Raw genomic sequence first — 21,205 nt, 5'->3', positions numbered from 1 at the left:
ACAGTAAGTCCTTAATAATTTCATGTTGGTTAATTGATCACAAGTTCTTTGAGGGCCAAGACAGTGTCTTATTCAATGTTATCTCCTTCATTGTGCCAACATAGTGACTTGAAGGCAGTGGGCACTGAACTGATTTTAGGTGAATGATTGAATTGAATTGACTGAATAAATGGATGGATGGTTGATCTGAACAAGAGTTAAGATCCTAGGTTCTGTCCTAGTTCAAAATTCAGCTCAAAACAGAGGTCCTACCCAGACAACTACTGGGTTTCAGGGAATAACAGAATTTCAGAATTGGAAGAGAACTCAATGGTTGTCGAGTCTAGTCCATTTCTGACTTGGAAAAAAGACTCCATTTTACACCATCTAATTGGAAGGTCATGTTGACCTGGTCAGGATGGCCTACATCCTGAGGAGGAGGAGAAAAGAAAATTACAGCCCAGAAATGACTTGCCTAAGATCCCATAGGAAATAAGAAACAGAGCCAGGATCTGAATTCAGGTCATAGGATCAAGGAATCAGACATAATGCTGAAAATAAGAACACTTGTCTTCTACTTTCCTTCAGGGGCCAAACCTGAGAAATAAAATTTGACATTTCCATAGCACTAATTTTTTCAGCATGCTGATTGGACCTATACATCAAGTGGATGAGGAATCACTGTGGGACAAGACATAGACATATTCCTGGACTTGGGGTCAGAAGGCTTTGCTTATATCTGAGCCTCAGTTTTTTCATCTATAACATGGGAATAATAACATTTCTACTAACTACATCACACACTGCCAGGAGTCTCATGTCAAAATGAACTAAGCCTATAGTGTTAGAAAAAAATGGGCTTTAAAATCTAAATTTGAATTTAAATCCCACTTTTGTTATTTGCTGTCTGTGTTACATTGGTCAAGTCATTCAATAAAATGAAGTTAGACTAGTTGAGCCTTAGCTATGAATTCTCAATACACACACACACACACACATACACATACACGTGCCAGGATCATAGAATTCCTTTTATTCAGTTATGAGACCTAAAGAACTATCTAATCCTCCCTTCTGGCATTTTTTTCCCATTTCCAAAATGTTCCAGTATATAGGTATAAAATGCTACAAACCTGCCCCTGGGATCTTGCCAAGAATTCCACCAGAATGTAGTGACCTGGTCTCCCCACCTGAATTATCTTGCTTACCTTGGTTGGCTGATGTGGGTTTGCCTATCACAATATGGCGGAAAGAAGTTGAATTTGATTACCATGGGCTGACAGCCATGGGCAGCCAAGCCTATCACCTGCTCAACAGAGCGTGGCTGGGCATGACTGATGGGAGCCCCAAGAAAGTTCCTGATTCATTTCAGCCTTCAGCACCCACCTGGTCAGCCGTGTGTGAGGGGTGCTGGGGCCAGGGGAAAGTGAGTTGCCTGCAGGCCCCTTGCACCCAGGCATCTTGGGTGGGCGCAGTAATAGTGAGAAGACAGCTAAGATGAGCAGCTGCTTACACATATATTTATATAATGACTCTCCCTAGTTGGGATAGGAAGTGAAACCGAGTTTATACTGAGACACTTTCCTTTTCTCCCCTCCCCCTTGTCCAGGGCTCTGCTCCTGAAGAGATGAAAGACTTTTTGAGAGCATCAATTATTTCCTAAGATGCTGATCATATGGCAGGAAAGGATGGATAGATAGATGTATGGGTGTTAGGGTGAATGGATGGATGGATTGATAGATGGATGGGTGGATGGGTGGATGGATGGATGGATGGATGGATGGATGGATGGATGGATGGATGAGCAGATGGATAAGCAGATGGATGAGCAGATGGATGGGTAGATGGCGAGATGGTTGGGTGGGTGAATAGATGCATGGATATATGGGTAGATGAATGCATGAATGGGATGGATGAAAAAGCTGTTTTCCCTCTGGAGCTTGAATGAACACAATTTTGCCTCACAACTCAAGACTGAGGTCCCAGTCCCATTCTTTGCCTCCTATTCATTTAGATTCCATTCCCAATAGGATATCATGGGATCATACATGTAGAACTGCAATGAAACCTCACAGGTCACATAGTTCAGTCTCTCTCCCCTATATTATATAGAAGAAGGACCTGGGAACTGAAGCCTGAGGAGTCAGGTTTTGAACATAGGATCATAAAACTCAACACCAGAAGGGGCTTCAGAAGTCATCCAATATAAATCTCTGATTTAACAGATGAGGAAAATGGACCCAGGGAAATTCAAGTGAATTCAATGAATTGTCCAAAGTCAAATTATCTCATAGGATAACAGATTTAAAGCTAGAGAGGATCCTAAGCATCATCTAGTACAACATCCTTCCCACTCTCTTATGGTTAAACTGAAGCCAAAAGGATTGAAATGCCTGGGCAGAAATACTCTGATTCTAAATTCAAACAGCTTTAAGATGGAGATAGCCAGTCTTGATGCTTTCTACCTCAGCAATGGAAAAAATGATTAAAAATAAAAAAATATTCCCTATGTTTCACTGCATTGCTAAGTTCTAGGGTCCAACCCTAAAAAGAGACCTCGTGGGCTTCATGGGGCTACATTCTGATTGAAGAAGATAAAACACATTGAACCAGGGGTTGCTGGATCAGGGGTTTGGGGTGGGGGGCTTGGGAATAAGGAATTGATCCATAGGCCAACCTTATCAAGGACTAAGGTCTTAATTTCTGGATCCAAGAGCAAGACGTGGCAGGGCAGACCACAATATATCCAAAGGATGGAATTGGATGGATTAGGAAACCTGAGTTAGTGGTCTGGGGTCCAGGTCTGGCTAGTAGGTTGGATGAAGTAAATTTGTGATTAGTCATTTGCTAATCAAGGCAGCTTAGCCCATGGCCAAAATTCCAATCTTGAGTAGAGAGAGATCTCTAAAGCATTGAGAGCTGATCTGGAAAATGGAAGACATGGTCTTTATTTTTTCTTAATAACACTGTTTCTATGAAACTAATTTTGAATCTAGGGCACAGATCATTAAACCATAGAGACAAGATTAGAATGCTAATCCTGGCTTCTCCCCTAATGAACTTAGTGATCAAGAAATTCATTTGATCTCTCTAAGTCTTAAGTTTCCTTCTCTGTAGATGGGAGACTGGGTTTAAATCAGGGATTCCTAACCTGGAGTCCATGAACTTGGGTATTTTGAAAAATATATATCTTGTTAATTATATTTCAATATAATTGATTTCCTTTCTATATTTGTGCATTTTATTTTATTTAAAACATTTACAAACATTCTTCTGAAAAAAGGGTTCATAGACTACTCCAAATGAACCCAAAGCAAAAATTAAGAATTCATTCAGGCTTAGAGTATCTCAAAGTTGCCATGCCCTAGCCCAGCTCCAGATCCTACAAAACTGTTACATTTAGACTCTAAGAACTTTCTCAAATTGATCAGCTGTCTCTCTCTGCCAGCTTTCCTACTCACTATTATAATAACACTCAGCGGAAACCAACTTTCCTCTTCCTATCTACCAACCACCTTCATCTTTCTGTGGACTCATCTCAGCCTCCAGAGCTGATGTTCCAAATTATGCTTTCAAACTGCAATTGGAATTTTCAGGTTTTGTCTAAAAATATTGAGGCCTTGGAACATCTTTCTGTAGCTAATTAATTTTTAAACATCAATGTTGAATGCATTCCTGTACTATGTTCTATTTTAGGATTGAGCAGTCGGTCCAAAGACTGTTCCAATTCCAAATGCTATGGAATAAAAAGAATGATTTTCCTCTACCTTTCTTTGGGGATGCCTATGGGCATCAATACATTCCACTGGGCCGGTTGAAAACCTCCCATCTCCTCTTGAACTCTTGGCTAGATTTATTGAAATTTCTTGAGAGCTAAATCCCAGAGCTTCATCTTCTCAAGTAAGGGAATTCTTCCCATCACTTCTACCATACTAATCTTCTGAGAACCACTTGAACAGAGAGACTGTAAAAAGTGAAATATGTTTCTTGACACTCCTCTTAACAGAATTCTTAACAATAGGGGAATCAAATTGACAATGATGAAAAAATAAGAAAAATCACTGTTAGTGAGACTGCAAAAAGGGTTTTGAAAGGCAATGTGTAGTTCAAAGATTCTGGAAGATCATTCAAAACTGTCCTTCCAAAGTGACTAAAATATGCATACCCTTTGACTTTGTGATACTCCCTCCAGGTATTTATTAAGTAGATCAAAAGAGAGTAATTCTGTAGTGTCCTCCTCCCTAAACTGTTCCACCCCTTAGCAGGGATAGGTGTGGAAGCAAGAAAGGGACACTGACTGTTATTCATCTGCTGCCACCTGTACCTGCCATAATAAGCCATCTTATTCGCATTGTATTCTGAAATGGAGGTTCATAAAAAACAAGACAGTCACAAGTATTAGGAAAACAATTAAGGCCAAAAGTAGATCTTATATTTTATATTAGACTTGTAGGGTGTTTGGTTTAGAAGGTACCTAAGAATCATGTTCTGAATTTATCTTTGTAGAAAAAAGGCAACTTAGATCCACAGAGATTGTGATGGGGCCCAGCTTCCCCACAGGGGTAGTGGAAGAATCGGGAGGAAAACCTAAATCTCCAGAATCAAGAACCAGTTCTCTGAAGTGAAGTCATCCAGACCAATGGGGAGGGACAATGCCTTGAATTTTTCTGCTCTGTTTGAAGGGTTTTAGTATTATCTCAACTGACTTTCCATTATTCTATAGTATCTGAGTCACTTAAGAGGCATCAGGTTAGGGGCGGCTGGGTGGCATAGTGGATAAAGCACTGGCCCTGGAGTCAGGAGTACCTGGGTTCAAATCCGGTCTCAGACACTTAATAATTACCTAGCTGTGTGGCCTTGGGCAAGCCACTTAACCCCGTTTGCCTGGCAAAAACGTTTAAAAAAAAAAAAAAAGAGGCATCAGGGTGGGGTAGAAAGAGGCCTGTCTGTGCATGTCCTCAAGAGGAGAATGACTCCCACCTTTCTAGCCTCTTATAAGTCTAACCAAGATGCCAAACTTCTCTGATTGGAAGTCTCAGTTCCCTTATTGATAACATGCAGATAGGGGCAGCTAGGTGGTGAAGTGGTTAGAGTGCTGGTCCTGGAGTCAGGAGGACCTGAGATCAAATCCGGCCTCAGACACTTAATAATTACCTAGTTGTGTGACCTTGGGCAAGTCACTTAACCCCAACTACCTTGTAAAAAAACTAAAAGAAAAAACAGAAAGATAACATGCAGATGGCCCTGTTGGTGCCATCATACTCTCTCGATGTTGTAAAGAAAACACTATGCAAAGTTCAAAGTGTTCTAGGATCAAAAGCTGCTGTTGTAATTATTGCTCAAATCAGTAATTAATGAGGCAAAGACCTGTGCCCAAGAGAGAGGCCAGAAGGGATTGGAATGGAGGGTTAGATTCCTCCTCTTAGCCACTGGTGGGAGAACAGAGACAAAGCGACACTTCTTTAGGCCCGTCCTTTTGAATTTCCCCACTAGCCTAGGTCACAGCAGTAGGAAGGAGGAGAAAGTAAGAAGACACTCCAGTTTTGATCTTGGCCTTGGGAATGTTTCAATGGGAAGTTCTGAGCACTGAAAGACCAGTTAAAAAACAGCACAAAATAAAAGATGGTAGTTGTCCTTAACATAAACTGGCTGAGGGCTATTGAGTCTCCTTCCCAGTCTCCCACCTTTGCTTAGTTCTTTTGGGGGTTCCCCTTGACTCAAAAACATGAGACAGAAGAGGTCAACAAGAAAGTCAGACTTTTGACAATAATTCCCAAATGCAGAACAAAACTATTCACCCTAGATAAAGCAAAAAGGACAGGACCATGAGAGTCATCTAAATAAAACAATATACTTTACAGAAAAGGAAACTGAGGCTTTCTGAGGCTCAAGAAGGTAATGATAAAATAATAATAGTAATGATAATAAATTTCTCATGTCTGTAGCATTTACTTTTGACAAACACTATATTACTGCTACTACCAATTGTACTACTAGAAGAATGATTAGAGGTATGAGCTGCACAATTATGTTTCTTATGGTGAAGCATATGCTGTGCGAGGCCTCCTTCTCACTTGCCTTTCCCAGAATCAACTTTACAATTACTACCTCATTTGGTTCTCATAACAACCTTTGGGAAGTAGGGGTTATTCTTATCCCCATTTTACATATAAGGACACTAAAGCAAATAAAGGTAAATGACTTGCCCAGGATCACACAATTGGTAAGTCTCTGAGAACAAATTTATGTATCTATCTACACACACACACACACACACACACTCTCTCTCTCTCTCTCTCTCTCACACGCAGACACTATTATACATATTTTTTGTAGGGAGAAGGAAGTCTGTTCTCTGGAATTAGAATGTATCACATCCTCATCTAGTGTGACTGACTTTTACATCTTTTCCATGCCACGCATTCATTTATTCAAAAACAACCTTTTTCATAGGTCACAGCCAAAGTCACTTCAGGATCTAACTCGGTCCACTCTCCTGTCTACCTCAGGCAGCTCTTCTCTGCAAAGACAACTAAACAAAAAGGCACTGTTTCCCCATCTTCTGTGGGATTAGGTGTGGAAGGAAATCCACCAATGAAAAACCCCGTGTCTCTCTTCCCCTTGGGGCATTAGTAGAGAAAATGAGAAGAGTGCCCAAATATCTATCTGCAATGTCACACAGAAAAGAAAAGAATGACAGCTGCCATTTATTGATCTGGTAAAACCCCTCACAGAAATTATCTCACTTGATCTGAATGACAACTGTTGACCTTCATTTTATAGATGAGATAAATGAGGCCTAGTGGGACTGACCAGATGAATATCAGAGACGGGATCTGAACTTGGGTCTTGACTCCAACGTCAGCGTTCTATCAACTATACCATACAGGCTAGTTCTCAACACATTCACTGTAGGAAGTCTCACAAGATTGTGAAAGATCAGAAGATCAGAAGTCTACGTAGGCTCAGTTGGTCCAAGACCACAAATTTATAAACAAGGGGATTGAGAACTAGGGATGTAAAGGGATTTTTTCCAAGGTTACATGAGTGATTAAACAACAGAAGTGAGACTTGATTGAACACTCAAAGAGAACACATTTAACTCCAAGATTCAGGGAAGATATTTTTTTTGAGATTGGTCTTAAAGTCTAGGTAGGAATTAGATAGGGAAACAAGATGTGGGTAGGCAACTTGGCTTTGAACATTATGACCAAATGCAGGACAAAAGGTAACTTGAAGAATACCATTGAATGCTTCAAAGATAATTTAATGCAATGTTTTTATATGAGGAAACTAAGTCACCAGGAGATAAAGCCAAGAATCTGAACTCAGGTCCTCTAACTTGATGTTTCTTTGAAGAGAAAGAGGTGTTTGAAGTAAAGGAGAGAGGATTGAGTTAGATCCTGAAATGACTTGGGTTGTGACCTTTGAAAAATGATGTTAGATTACCAAGGGTTCTGTAGTAAGTCAAAAGGACTAAGTGGCAAAGTTTGGTGAGCGGTCCCAGAGGACTTTAGTTGAATATATCAAATTACATGTTTTTATGAAGCCTTCTGGAAAGAACAAGGACTCTGGGGAAAGCAAAATGTAGTCAAAAATACAGACCAAATTGTACAATGGTCTTCCTGTTTACTTCCTGACAGAATTCAAATTGCTGATCAAAATCTAACAACCAGTTACCTAGGTCAATTCCGCTACCTAGGAAAGTTTCTTAAGAATTCTAGTTAATAGGAAACCAGTAAAGTCAGAAACCTGGTAGGTTTCATTCTTGACATTAAACTAAAAATGTCCTTCTCTATCACTGGTACAAATGACTGGGAGACATGGCCTCCCCATATGGGATCGCCTAATTCACTTTGGATAGACTCTTCAAGTAGCCCCTATTGGATTCGTTTTATTTAGCTCATATTGGCCTAGAGGTTTGCATGTGTTCATTCATTTGATACACTCACTTTACAAAGGAAGAAACTGAAGGTCAGAGAAGAGCAGTAGATTTTCCCAAGGGCATTCAACCAGAAAATTCAAAAGTAGAACCAAGATTTGAACCCTGATATTCCAACTCTTAGGCTATTATACTTTTTAATTTCACCACATTGACCCTTATAAATATTTCTCAGATCAATTAGTCTCACCCAGTCATGCTGATAAGTAAACCCCTACAATAGCCTCTTTCTGTAGCCACATGATTTCTTGTAGGATGTTGGGCCCATGGTGGTTTGGGGGACAGGAGTCCCTGATGGAAGATTCTCCATTGACCTCTCCAAAGAAATAGCCTCATTAAGTTCAGATTTAATACTATGATCCCCAGTTCTCCAGATAGTTAAAATAAGGATGTTCCTTTGAACCTGTCCAGGTCTTTTGCCTTTATCCAATGCCCCTCTTCTAAGGAACTACAGGAGAAATTTCCTCTAGAATTCTGCAAGTATTGGTGAGCTTGCTGACAAGGAGAACTCTAACCCCCAGAGTGTTTCCCTTTTTGCCCCAGATACTAGGAAACTCAGATTGAAACTCAATGTGCAAATGTAGTAAACAGCTGGCCCCTGATGTCTGGCAATATCTACTCTGTTCATGGATCTTTTTCTTTGATTATTCACAGCCTTGTTCCATATGCTTGAGTTTTCATGTCCCACTTCAGATTCTTCTGGGAAGCAGACAAGGATGCAAAGGATGATTAACAACTGGCATTTGGGGAACTTTGGAACATTTGCAAAATTCCTCCTATAGCTTAGCTCCATTGATCATCTCAACAATATCAAGAGGTAGGAACCACCGGTCTTATTCTCCCCTTTGTGTGGATGGGGAAAAGAAGACTGAAAAATGAGGTGATTCACTCCTGTTGACACACTCAGAAAAAAAGTCAGAAGCAAAATTTGAACCAAGGTTAGAATCAGTACTTGTTCGATTGAATCACTGTGCTTCAAGCAATAAGAAAGGAAGGAAGGAGAAAAAGAAGGAAAGAAAGAAAGAAAGAAAGAAAGAAAGAAAGAAAGAAAGAAAGAAAGAAAGAAAGAAAGAAAGAAAGAAAGAGAGAGAGAAAGAGAGAGAGAGAGAGAGAGAGAGAGAGAGAGAGAGAGAGAGAGAGAGAGAAAGAGGAGACAAAGGGAGGGAGGAAAGAAAGAAGAATGGAAGGAAAGATGGATAGAAGGATGGAAGAAATGAAGGAAGCATGGAAATAAGAAAGGAAGAAGAAAGGGAAGGAAGGAGGGAAGGAGGGAGAGAGGAAGGAAAGAATGAAAGAAAGCCGTGTTTAGCTATTATTGACCTTATCCCCTAAATGCAAGGTGACAAAGGATTGGTGTGTTTGTTTTATGAATATGGCTGAACTGGGCTCTAAGTAAAAGCAATTTGGCAAGATGAATAGAAGTAATGTGAACTCTGAGCTGAAGCAGTGGCAGAAGCTGCTGGTCACTGGTAAGTCCAGTGAAACTTGGCTTTAGGGTGAGATTCTCTGGTGGAATGCCTCCCCTCTCCCCAACCCTAACTTTTCTCCCTTGCCTCAGTTCTAATAGGGGAGTTCTAGGTTTGTCTCTGGCCTTTCCCTACCCCCCCCCCTTCTCTGAGGCTTCTGGGCTGCAGGAGAGCCTGTGGGAACAGCAGTGTCAAAGACAGCCCCAAGGAGTGGGGGCTCCCCCATCACCCCCACTCAAGTGTGGTCTTTCTGCAGCTGCAGAGTCTGCACCTGTGGGGTTCAGCCTGCCAGGGCCACACTTTCTGCTTGAGGAAGGGTTATTCAGGAGCTGCCTCAGCAAACCCCAGAAAAAAGTAAAAAGGCTTTTCTTGGTGGGCTATTTTCATTCTTTCAGTTTCTCTCATCTAAAGGGTTAACAGAAACCCAAGCAAGACTACCTGCACTCCAACCCATGAAGGGTGCTTCCTTTTGGGACTCCCTCTAACTGTCCTGAACCTGACCTGAATATGTGGGGAACCACATTCCCCTGTCAGAGGAGAGAGGGGCAAGGAGCCAAGAGAGCAAATCTCTCTATCCTCTGATTCCTAATTTGGCTTTCCCTTTGCAGTCTTCTATAGGTTTCCTTCCTGGATTGGTTCTGTTCCTGGAACCTTGGGTGGGGAGCATCCATGTCACCAAGTTCATCATTCTGGGATATCCACCATCCATCCATTGGACAAGCCTGGGATTGTCCTTCTGAACAAGCACAAAGGCTGCCAGGAATCATGAGGGGGGGAAATACAGATAGATATGTAATACATATGACAAATACCTCCCATTCCTCATGCCTATTAAATCAGGTTGATAATTTGTTTCCAATATGTACTATTTTCTCTCTCATTTCCAAGCCTTTATCCAAGTGGTCCTCCTGTTCTCCTTCTTCTCTTCCATAAAACAGAGTCCCAATTTCTTTCAAAATGTTAACTCAGGTCTTGCTTCCTATGTAAGAACTTCTCTGAGCAGGTCAGCTTGCCTCTTTCCTCCAACATTAAAATTTTTATCCCCTTTTCCTATTGCATCATGTCAAACCCAAACCTTAGGCTATCCACACCATCTTTCTCCACTAAACATTTTTTACCTGATCTCAAATCAACCCACTACTTCATGGAAGTCTTCCTGATTTCCTGATTGCTTTTCTTTCTCATTGACTGTGGCTGCTACCCTAACTTTCCTTGTAACTCTCATATTGCTTTATTCCCCAGTTCTGCTTAGCAGAGGACCAGGATCCTCTCTAATTTAGTAGGACTCTAACCCATCTCAGAGAGTCCCGCCTTTTCCTTAACATTTCATGATCTATCTTTGCTTCTCTCCTCCTTTGCTCTAGTGTCTGATGAAGAGGTGACCCTTCCTCTTGCCTAAAACAACTTCACCTCCTCCTATCTCATTGTGGAATGTACCCCTTTTTTCATTCTCTCTCATCCCCAGTCTCTCTTCATCTAGAGATCTCTTCCACATAGTCCATGAACATGACTGGGCCTCCTCCACCCTTAAAAAAAGTAATTGAAATTCAACCATACCAAAACACACCACTTGTTTTCACAGCCCAAACTAACTCTAATCCTAAATTCCTATGGACTATTTGTGTATCTGACCAGTGGTAGAACCTTACAAGCTCATATTGGTCTAATCTGCTACAATTGGACACACTACAACTTGCCTTTCTGAGAATGAAGGACATCAACCAACCAAAAAATCCAGAGAGTCATCTGCACTCCCTTTCTTACCTACCATTCACCACCCTTGTAGACTGGTTTCTATTCCATCACTCCACTGCAGCTAATTTCTTCAAAATGGCAGTCTCCCAGAAGTTAAAGTCAAATTCTCCTTCCAAATCTACTCGTCCTCTCTTCAGTATTAGACAATGTCATGACCATTCCTGGTCAACCTCCACCACTGGATCTTGGTCAAACTGCTCACTAAGTGTGAGTGGCCACCTAAGTTATCCTGGGTCACTTTCTCCTCTTTCCCCACCCTCTGTCTTGGTGATCTCATAAGTTTCTTATCTGCAAGGAGACTGTATTCCTTTGGGAAGCAACAAGTCAAACTTAGATAAACAAATACAAGGCAATTTGAGGTTGCAAACAGAACTAACAATTGAGACATTTAAAAACTTCACAGGAGAGATGACATTGAGCTGAGCTTTGAATCCAACTGAGATGCAGGTAGGTGGGGAAGCTGTCCATTGGAATCTCAGGTTCTACATACCCAGGACCTATATAGAACCTAGGGACATTTTCTAAAGAACTTCGGTTGGTTTTATTGTTAGCCCTTGACTCCTACCTGGAGCTCTACTCTAGAGACAGCTAAATAAAAAGGCCCCAGGGGCAGCCAGGTGGTGCAGTGGAGAGAGCACCAGCCCTGGAGACTCCAAGTTCAAATCTGACCTCAGACACTTAATAATTACCTAGCTGTGTGACCTTGGGCAAGTCATTTAACCGCATTGCCCCACAAAATAAGAGACCTCAATAAAGATGGAGACAGGTTTCCTAAATGTGGATGTTGGCTCCCCACCTTCCACACTTGTGTTGACTTCTCCAGTTACCAAGCACAGATCAAACATGCCTTCCTCCTCCTCCTCCATGTATTCTCTGAGAGTTGTCAGATTGGACTGCAGAAGTCTGATCCATTCATCTTTGCAATACTCTCAACACAGACAGGGAAACTACCTCATCAGTTTGAATTAAACTCAATACTTTGAAAGCAAGAAGATGCTAAAATCCTCCAAATATTGCTTCATTAATTCCCAGAGTAATACAACCACAGACCTTCAGAGGTGGCAGAGATTCCTTGAAAAAGGATTCCTTTTCCAGTCCTCAATAAATGGACATCAACCCTCTGCTTGAAGAATTACCCTGTGGGAGAAGTCTTTTACCTCCTGAAAAAGCCCAAGGCTCTTTGGACAGCTCTCATTAGCAAGCTAGTTCCCTAGATATCACATTTTTTAATGTAGCTCCCATTAATTATTCCTATTTCATCTTCCCTCTGTGACAGTACGACTTCCTCCTCCCTTTCCAATTTCAGTTATTACTGTTCAGTCATTTTCAGTCATATCTGACTCTTTGTAATCCCATTTGGGGCATTCTTGGCAAAAATACTGGAATGGTTTGCCATCATTTCCTTCTCCAATTCACTTTATAGAAAAGGAACTAAATCAAATAGGGCTAAGTGACTTCCCCATTGTCATGCAGTTAATGTCTGAGAATAGATTTGAACTCACAAAGCTGAGGTTTCTGAACTCCAAACCTTGAGTTACAATAACTGAAGTTGTAGCCTCAGTTTCCTAATGTGTAAAATAAGGAGACTGGATTAAATGTGATTACCTTCTGGCTCTCTGCCTATAATCCTTTGACAAACAGTTGAAGTTAGCTGTGACGTTGCTGTGAAGTTTTTTCCCCTTCTATAAAACAAATATCCTTTCTTCAGTCAATGCTCATGTCACAGATACTATCTCATTTGCTCTCCTCTGAAGACTTTTTTGCTTATAAATGTCATTCATCCACTATAATGCCCAGAAATACCATGATATTAGATGTCTTCTGACCAAGGCAAAGGACAGTGCCTGGCACATAATAAGCATTAATGAATGATTATTGAATTGAATTAAATGGACAATCAACTCCTATGGTTCTGGAAGCCAATCCTCCCTTAAGGAGACTTTTCTGTAACTTATCCCTGATCTTATTGGACTTTAAATAATATGTCCCCCCAGGAACATTCTCCATTCTAGTCCTCTTCAGATACCTCACAGTGGAACTGAAGGGGTACTGGGATTTCAGAAGCTTGGCCCTCGACCACAACATCTACCATGTTGGAAAGACATTCTGTATGGATCCAGAGATGGGCAATGCCATTGTAACAGAACTATGTCACTTACCATAGTGGTCAGAGTGATTCGTTCTGGGTTTTTTTAATCCACAAAGACATGAGGAGATTTATTCATCCCTCCCCAAAGGGCTTCATGAATATTGGATGCCCTCTTGTTGGACATATTATGTATGGTATGTTTCCTTTTAAGGTATGGATTAGACCAGAGAGCTCCTGATGCTCCTTCCTCTTCTCACAGCCTGTGATTAGTAAACTACAACATTTGAAGGAGTCTCGACAAGGAGAAGCACAACGCTTATGGAATTGATCTTTGTGACACTGTAGGAACTTCATAAATTCTCCATTGATTGTTAGATAGATAATGCCCCATTCATCTCTTGCTTTGAACTAACAGAGTGAATCTGGCCAACCCAGTAGGACAGTGAGGGCTACCTCAGACTCGGTCTACATCTTTCCCACTTCTTTCCCTCTCACACAGCCTGTGACCACATCATTTTGTCACTGGGCCCTCCAAGGACAGAAGTCATAAGGCTCCCAAATGCTTAAGTACAGGTTCTGATGGAAATTTGTAGTCTCTGCTGTCTAGAGATCAACTAGGGTGACATCTACGTAATGGCAAAGGATTGCCTGTCTTACATGGTGACAGGCCTTGATTGTACAGGAAATTATATGGGGGCCCCCTTGGACTCTCTCCAGCAGGGGAATCACAGTGTGGATCCAGCTGGGTCACGCCCCAGTGCTTCTGGGTGAGATGAGGCAGAAAGGGCAGGCTGAACGCTGGTGGTAAAGGAGGAATGACTGTTTAACTGAAAGTGATGCCAGGAGGATTGAGGGGTTTATTTCCAACCCAGGAAACCAGGCTCAGAACAGAGGCCCCACCCACCATAATTGCTGGGGTATTCATGTTAGAGAGCAAAGTCCAGAAGATGGCAGTCAGAATGGGAAAGTGCCTTGAGTCCATTCCTTAACAACCATAATTGAAATGGACTGAGGATGTTTAGCCTGGAAAAAAGAAGTCCTTCAGTCATTTTGTAACATCAGCTCTGTTCCAGACAATGTGATGAGTTCCAGATTAGAAGATTCTAGAAGACAGGCCAGCCGTCTTTAAGTTTGTGAAGGGTTGCCTCCTGCAAGATAGATTAAACTCATTCTGCTCATCTCCATGAGATAAATCTAGGAGCAATGGGAGGAAGCAATGGAGAGGAAGATGAGGATCAAATTGGGGGAAGAGGTGGGATCTTCATTGTAGAGATATCCCAAAGTGGAAGGAATGTGCCGCCTCAGGAAGTAATGGCTACTATGCTTTGGTGATCATCTTATGGGTTATTTTGGAGGAAAGATTTTTCTTCAAGGGTGGATTGGACTCACTGTCTGCTGAGGCCCCTCTCCATTCTGAAATTTAGTGACTTGGGGATCCCAGAGTTCCAGAGTGTTGAGTTCTTTTTGGATTCTAATGCTGTCACCCAATGGTTTAACTGTCCCTCAAAGATTTTTGTTTTCTGCCAATTTCCTGAGCATACAATCCATTCCTTTATCCCAGTCATTGGAAAAAAAAAACTTTTTAAAAGCAGAATCCCAAACACAAATCCCTGAGGGATGCTACTAGAGACCATGCTCCAAAATGACACCCAATTAATGGCTACACCTTTGGTCCCATCATTAAGCCAGTTGCTAATCCCCTTGACTTTACCTTCATTTAACCTTCTTTTCATCTTGTTCCCAAGAAGGAGAGGTGTGATCAAATGTCTTGCTTACCTTACATTCATCCATGTATCAATATATCTGTGACCTCATTGACATGGCAAGTCTTTTCACACTATGTGATGGGGCCATTTACTTTGCAGATACCATTCTTCTGATGAAATTCTTTCCACTACTTCTCCTCAAAAGTCTTTTTAATACTAAGGCATTGTGACTTACCACATAGCTCATCATTGCCCATTGGGTGAGTCACAATCGTGACTCTATGAAATCTTGATCAGAAAGCATCACCAGAAGAATATTAGTGCTAAAAAGGATATGGACTTTGCCACCATTATTCAACTTCTTTTCCCCATCATCCCTATAGTCCCTCCATGTCAGGAAAGGAAGATTAAAGTCCCAGGTCCATTTCTGAAAAGATATGTATAAAAATAAATTGAATGGGCAACTGTGAATGACATGCTATCTATATAATGGAGGTACTAATCCATATCAAGAAATTCTCGGCTCTTATGGAGTACGAGAGAAACTATTTCCCAGGGCTAATCAAAAGAAGTGATATACATATACACGTGTGCGTGTGTGTGTGTGTGTGTGTGTGTGTGTGTGTGTGTGTGTGTTCAGGAAATGTCAACTTTGTTATATTGTCCCCTCTCACTGAGATCCAACTTCAGGTTCTAATATGGAAGAAGCCTTGACTCATTAAGACGTTACTTTCAGGTCCCCACATGGAAGAAGTCTCAACCAGTGACACTCTGAACCCTAAGGCTATAATGATTTTTCTGACTCAGCGTGGGCAGGGATAGATGCTCCTGTCCCCTACAAGAATTTATTTTCTGTTCTCTCTCTCTCACTGATGAATCCTCATTCCCTCTTCCTCCAAGGACACCACTTTGGGGAGGATTCCCTGCAAGCCAAGCTTCCTTTAGTCTCTGGTTCTGATTCTGTCTTTCTGGGCATCACTATTGGCAAGTTCCTGAGCCATTTTAAGGTCCTCTTGGAGTATTTTCCCCATTAGAATATAGCACCTTGAAGGCAAGGGCAATCTTGCCTTGTGTTGATATGTTTATCCACAACACTTCTCCCAGAGTCCTTTCCATGATAAGCACTTAGTAAATGTGTCTTATCTTACCTATTTCTTAAACACTTGTTCTATGTTAGGCAATAAACCCATGTTGAGGATACAAAGATGGAAACATTTTGAGGCTGTGGATTCCTAACTACATTAATTCATGTTGAAGCCTGGTCTGGACTTGATCTGCCCTCTGGAGAACATGCCTGCAGTGCCTTTAGGAGCCTTGGAGATGCCCCTTTGGAGCCTGGGGGCCCCTGGGAAAAAACCACAGAATGAGACCTTGCCTCCTTTCCAAGTTCAAGGTGGTATGGGATTGTTTTTAATAGCACAACCCACAAAACCTTTGATTTCACTGGTTCTCTGAATATGACCCCTGTGATTGGAAGAGAAATCGGACAATCTAAGAGCTCAGGGTTTGGTTCCTTTCATGATTGAATGGAAGAAACCAACTGTTTGGTACCTCAGTTTACACTTCTATAAAACTCAGAGAGATTCAGATTGACTATTCTGTCACTGGTGGGGTTGGGGCAGGAGCAATAGAAGAGAGAATATCTGCAAAGCTGTTCTTGGAGCTCTTCTGGAGAAAGACACAGTAAGAATGCAAACTCTGGTTGTTTGTCATGACAAAACTGAGACTATGGAAGGCACTTATACTTTTTTGCCAAACACTTCCCCTGGAAATCCTGAAACCTTGATGCCTTTAGGCAATGCCTAGATACTAACTGGCACAGAGATGATCTCTTCTCACCTTCCCGAGTTCCCTCCCACTTGACCTGCAGATTTCTACCAGGGAACAGATCCTTCCCAGAATAATGCCCTGTTTCCCCCACACATGTTCTCTGTCTCTTCTTAAGAGCCAAGCTGATTTCTGAACCTCAAATCCAAACAGGTCCCTACTGGGCTTCCTGTGTCTCCCCAGGCAACAGAGAAACAGGAAGGAGTTTGGGATGGGACTGGAAGGATCACAGAGGGAGCACAATCATTCATCCTAACTCAGTAGATGTTAGAAAATTACTCCTCAAGGGCAAAGATTGAACCATTCATTCATTTGTATGTTTATTCATTCATCCATATATGTATTTATTGGTTGATTTGTCTCATTGTGCTCCTTTTATCTCTGTGGACTACTTCGGTATCTTGCAATATAGTGCTTGTGAAACTGGCTGAACCCAACTCCTAGAAAGAACCCCAGACCTAGGAGATTTACCTGTGGCCTGTGGGGTAGATTCCCAGGAGACCCTTCATATCAAAGGTGTGAAAAGTCTTCTAGACTTCCCCACCCACCACCAGACCTCCCCTGGCTAAAGAAAAGAAACCCTGTAGCTATATCACCTTTCTGTTGCCCTAAAACTACACATCCCTGCCCCACTTGCATGTTTTCAGAGAACATTCACCCCACTCAGCTGGAAAGAATCTTATGGAGGTCATTTTACAGATAAGGAAACTGAGACTGAGAACAATTTCCTGGCATGTCATAAGGGTCAGAGGACATTTCATGCAAAAACTTCACTGGCCCAGAGAGGAAAATCAACTGCCAAAAGTCATGAAACTAGGGGATTCAAACCAAGATTCTTTGCTTCCCCATCCAGAGCCCTTTCTGGAACATGGGGCCTGTTGGTGAAGTCTTCCTTTCTCTTCAGGATATCTGCATCCTCATCTTAGAGTGCAGCAACCCAGAGGAGTAGAGTGAAATCTGTGGGCCTGTGGTTTGGGGCTGAATCTGAGTTACTGACCTGGTGTTTTTGCATGTCCAGCTCCTTGACCAGAGCTGCATGGAGGATCCCAGAAACCTCAGAGCACTGCAGAGAAGGGATAACTGTTGGGGACTTGATAAGGCTCCCTTCCCTTCATCCCACCCCAGCAGCAAAACTCCTAAGAGCCAGGCAATCAGGGAGACAGAAGACAAGGAGATGGGAGAAGGTGTGTTGTGTTTGCTGAACACCAATTTGGTCAACAGAACTGGTTCATAGAGTATAAAAAGTGGAGTGAGGCATGAGAAGATTGGAGAGGTAGGAAGGGAACGGCGATCCACTTCTCTTTTGAGTTGCCAAGAGCCAGACATAGATATAATGATACAAAATAATGTATGTTTTTCAAACTCAAGAGCTCATCGAAATCTGTTGGACAGGAGCTGGTATGATTGTATGCATTATCCTTAACTTTCTTCTCATGGGATATTGATTTTGTCTTTAATCTTAACCTTTTGATGATTAGATGATCCACATAATTCTTAAATGGCTCTTGTCTTGTTTTGGTCCCAGACTCTGAAACGGCAGACCAAGTTTCTTTGTCAATAATAATTTCTACAGTTCATATCCCCAATAAAGGTTTCCCTTGAAAACATAAAAACCTGGACTCATTTTGCCTTCATGCAAGGTTTGATCTAGTAATATCAGAATTCCATTCATGATTTTCTTATAAAGGGTCCTTGGGTTCCCTGTCAAGCATGTGGACTGACAAGTTATTGCCTAAAGGACAGGTTTTATTTAACCTCCCCCCCCAAAAAAAAAAATTAAAAACCACCAAACCAACTCATACCCAAACCACATTCAGAAAGACTCTCCTCCCCTTTCCTGGAGGGCATGAAGAAATCTCTTTGTTTAGTGTGGAAAGAATGTTGGAGGGAGAGCCAGGAAACCTCAGTTTGCAACCTCCCTCTTAGACTCACTAGCTGCATGACTGTGGATCTTTCATTGAAGCTCTATGAGCATCAGGGTGCTCATCTGAAGGCTAAAGATAATATTTGCAAATTCCTATGTACGGGAAGCTTCTCATGGTTCTGTCTCCGCTTCTCAGTCCTTTGGAAGTCATGATGTGTTGGACACAGGAAAGTGGTCGGTCATCTTCACTGGCATCAGCCTCATTTCTGCCATTCTGCAGAGGTTCTATTCTAAGGTCCCTCTGCCCTTTTAGCCTTAGCTACCTGGCCAGGTCCCAGAGACCGCATAAGATATAAGACCCCTTCTGAAGCTGGGGTCCTCCAGCCACTGGACCTAGTCACTGGGCAAGGCTAGTTCTCTTATTGGCATCATTATTCAATACAGTTCAATATGGGGCAGCTAGGTGGCGCAGTGGATAGAGAATGGGCCCTGGAGTCATGAGTACCTGAGTTCAAATTTGACCTGAGACACTTAATAATTACCTAGTTGTGTGGCCTTGGCCAAGTCACTTAACATCATTTACCAATAAAAAAAAAACCCTTAAATATATGCTAATGTGACAACTGCTTATTATTGTCTTACCTTTCTCAAATAAATATATGTCTAGTTAAAAAAAACCTTAAAAAATACAATTGAATAAATATTTTGGGAATCAGATGCTTTTATATCTCTAAGTTTCTGGTCTTTCTATACAGCTATATAGCTAGCAATTACTCAGATAAAACTAATCTCATTTCCCCATTTCACAGTTTTTCTTTGCCCATCTTGAATTAACCTTCACATTCTCTGTCCTAGGACCAAAAGTCATCCAGGACAGCAAGGAAGGACAGGTGCCATACCCATAAAGCACTGGGTTTGCTCAAATTTACTGAGTTCAGGAGAAGGAAAAGAGAGAAGTGATTTGCTGTTATGCTTTGGAAAGTCATTTGGGGATCATTGTTTCCTAGATCTATAACCAGAAAAGAACTGGTATGATCTCCTCTTTTTCCAGAAGAGGAAAAGGACTTATTTGTCCAGGGGCACAGAGATAAGCAAATTTGAGATTTGCTTAAAGACATACAATGATGGGGAGCTCAGTCCTTCCAAGGCAGCCTGTTCTACTTTAAGATAGCTCCAAGTCTTAGGAACTTTGCCTAGATGAAACCTAAATTTGGCTTTCTTGCTCCCCACCCATTCACTCAGTTCTGTTCTCTAAGTACTAACAGAATAAATAAAACTCCTCTTTCAAGTGGCAGCCCTTTGAATATTCAAAGTGAATTATGATATATTTCCCAAATCGTCTCTTCTCCAACCTAAACATCCCCAATGATTTCAATTAATCCTCAGCCACAATGGCCGTGAAGGCTCTCATCATTCCGAATCTCTTTTCTATCAGTTCCTTTCTTAATGTTAGAGTGGGATTTCATCCCCCCTCCATTTAGTGAAATCAGAGAAGACTCTAACACCTTGATTGAACCAGTCAATCAAAAATAGAAAGTTAATGTAAAGATATCCTTGTTCAATTTGAAAGAGCTGCAGTTGTTTGGATCATTGGATGGAGGCACATAAAGTTGTACAGAAAAGATCTTGGGATTGGCTGAAAGAATCTGACATACATCTGGACCTATGTATGAAAGGAAACCTCAGTCAAATGGAAGACCTGTCTAGTGTTGGAAGAATGCCACCTCAAGAGTTGGAGCCAAGTCCCTGAGAGGAAATAACTCTGGGCAACAGAGGGGAGCAGGAAGAGGGAGGGGGGTGGAGGGGAAGAATTTCTTTCTTTCTAATTTCTTTCTTTCTTTCCCTCCTTTCTTTCTTTCTTTCTTTCTTTCTTTCTTTCTTTCTTTCTTTCTTTCTTTCTTTCTTCTTTCTTTCTTGGACACTTCTTTTCTTTCCTTTTTCACCTCTCCTTCCCTCCCCTACCATTTTCTATGTCTCTGGCTCTATTTCTCTGTGTGTCTGTCTCTCCATCTCCCTCTGTCTCTGTTTCTGTCTCACTCTGTATCTGTCTGTCTGTGTCTCTCTGTCTCCTGTCTCTGTCTGTGTCTCTGACTGTCTCTTTATCAGTCTCTCTCTGTCTCTCTGTCTCTGTCTCTCTGTTTCTCTGTCTCTGTCTGTCTCTGTCTGTGACTCTCTGCCTCTGTCTCTGTCTTTGTCTCTCTGCCTCTGTCTCTCTGTGTGTGTCTCTCTCTGTGTCTCTATGTGTGTCTCTGTCTGTCTCTCTCTCCCTCCCTCTCTCTGTCTCTCTGTCTCTCCCCCCCTCAAACCAGGATGGGCAGGAATTGAACAAATAAAGAGTGGGGAAAAGGCTAATGCTCTCTGAGGTACCCTCTCACTCTAATGCCCTATAAGAGTATCTATAGATTAGCCAAAAAGACCAGGATGTGCCAAGCATGGAGGCAGATAAATAGAGGATGTATTCATGGGCCAGAGGGAAGTCCAGTGTGATCACAGCTCAGAGTACCTGGAAGGAAATAGTTGAGAGATTTGAGGAAATGGAGCAGAACTAGATTGGGGAGCCTGGAGGGAAAGCTGGAT

At 41.8% G+C, this 21,205-nt stretch overlaps 1 long non-coding RNA gene across 2 annotated transcripts in view; it reads right to left on the bottom strand.

The window, feature by feature from the left end:
• LOC141490594 (uncharacterized) overlaps positions 1 to 15,127 on the bottom strand; it is a 49,565-nt gene extending 34,438 nt beyond the window's left edge. For both annotated transcript variants that reach the window (XR_012469282.1, XR_012469281.1), the window contains exon 1: positions 15,008 to 15,127. This is a non-coding gene — a long non-coding RNA (uncharacterized LOC141490594). The remainder of the gene's footprint in view (positions 1 to 15,007) is intronic.
• Positions 15,128 to 21,205: the final 6,078 nt, after the last annotated feature.

Source organism: Macrotis lagotis, chromosome 6 (assembly GCF_037893015.1).
Source record: "Macrotis lagotis isolate mMagLag1 chromosome 6, bilby.v1.9.chrom.fasta, whole genome shotgun sequence".
Classification (NCBI taxonomy): Eukaryota; Metazoa; Chordata; class Mammalia; order Peramelemorphia; family Peramelidae; genus Macrotis; species Macrotis lagotis.
This window is presented reverse-complemented; position numbering and strand designations above follow the sequence as displayed.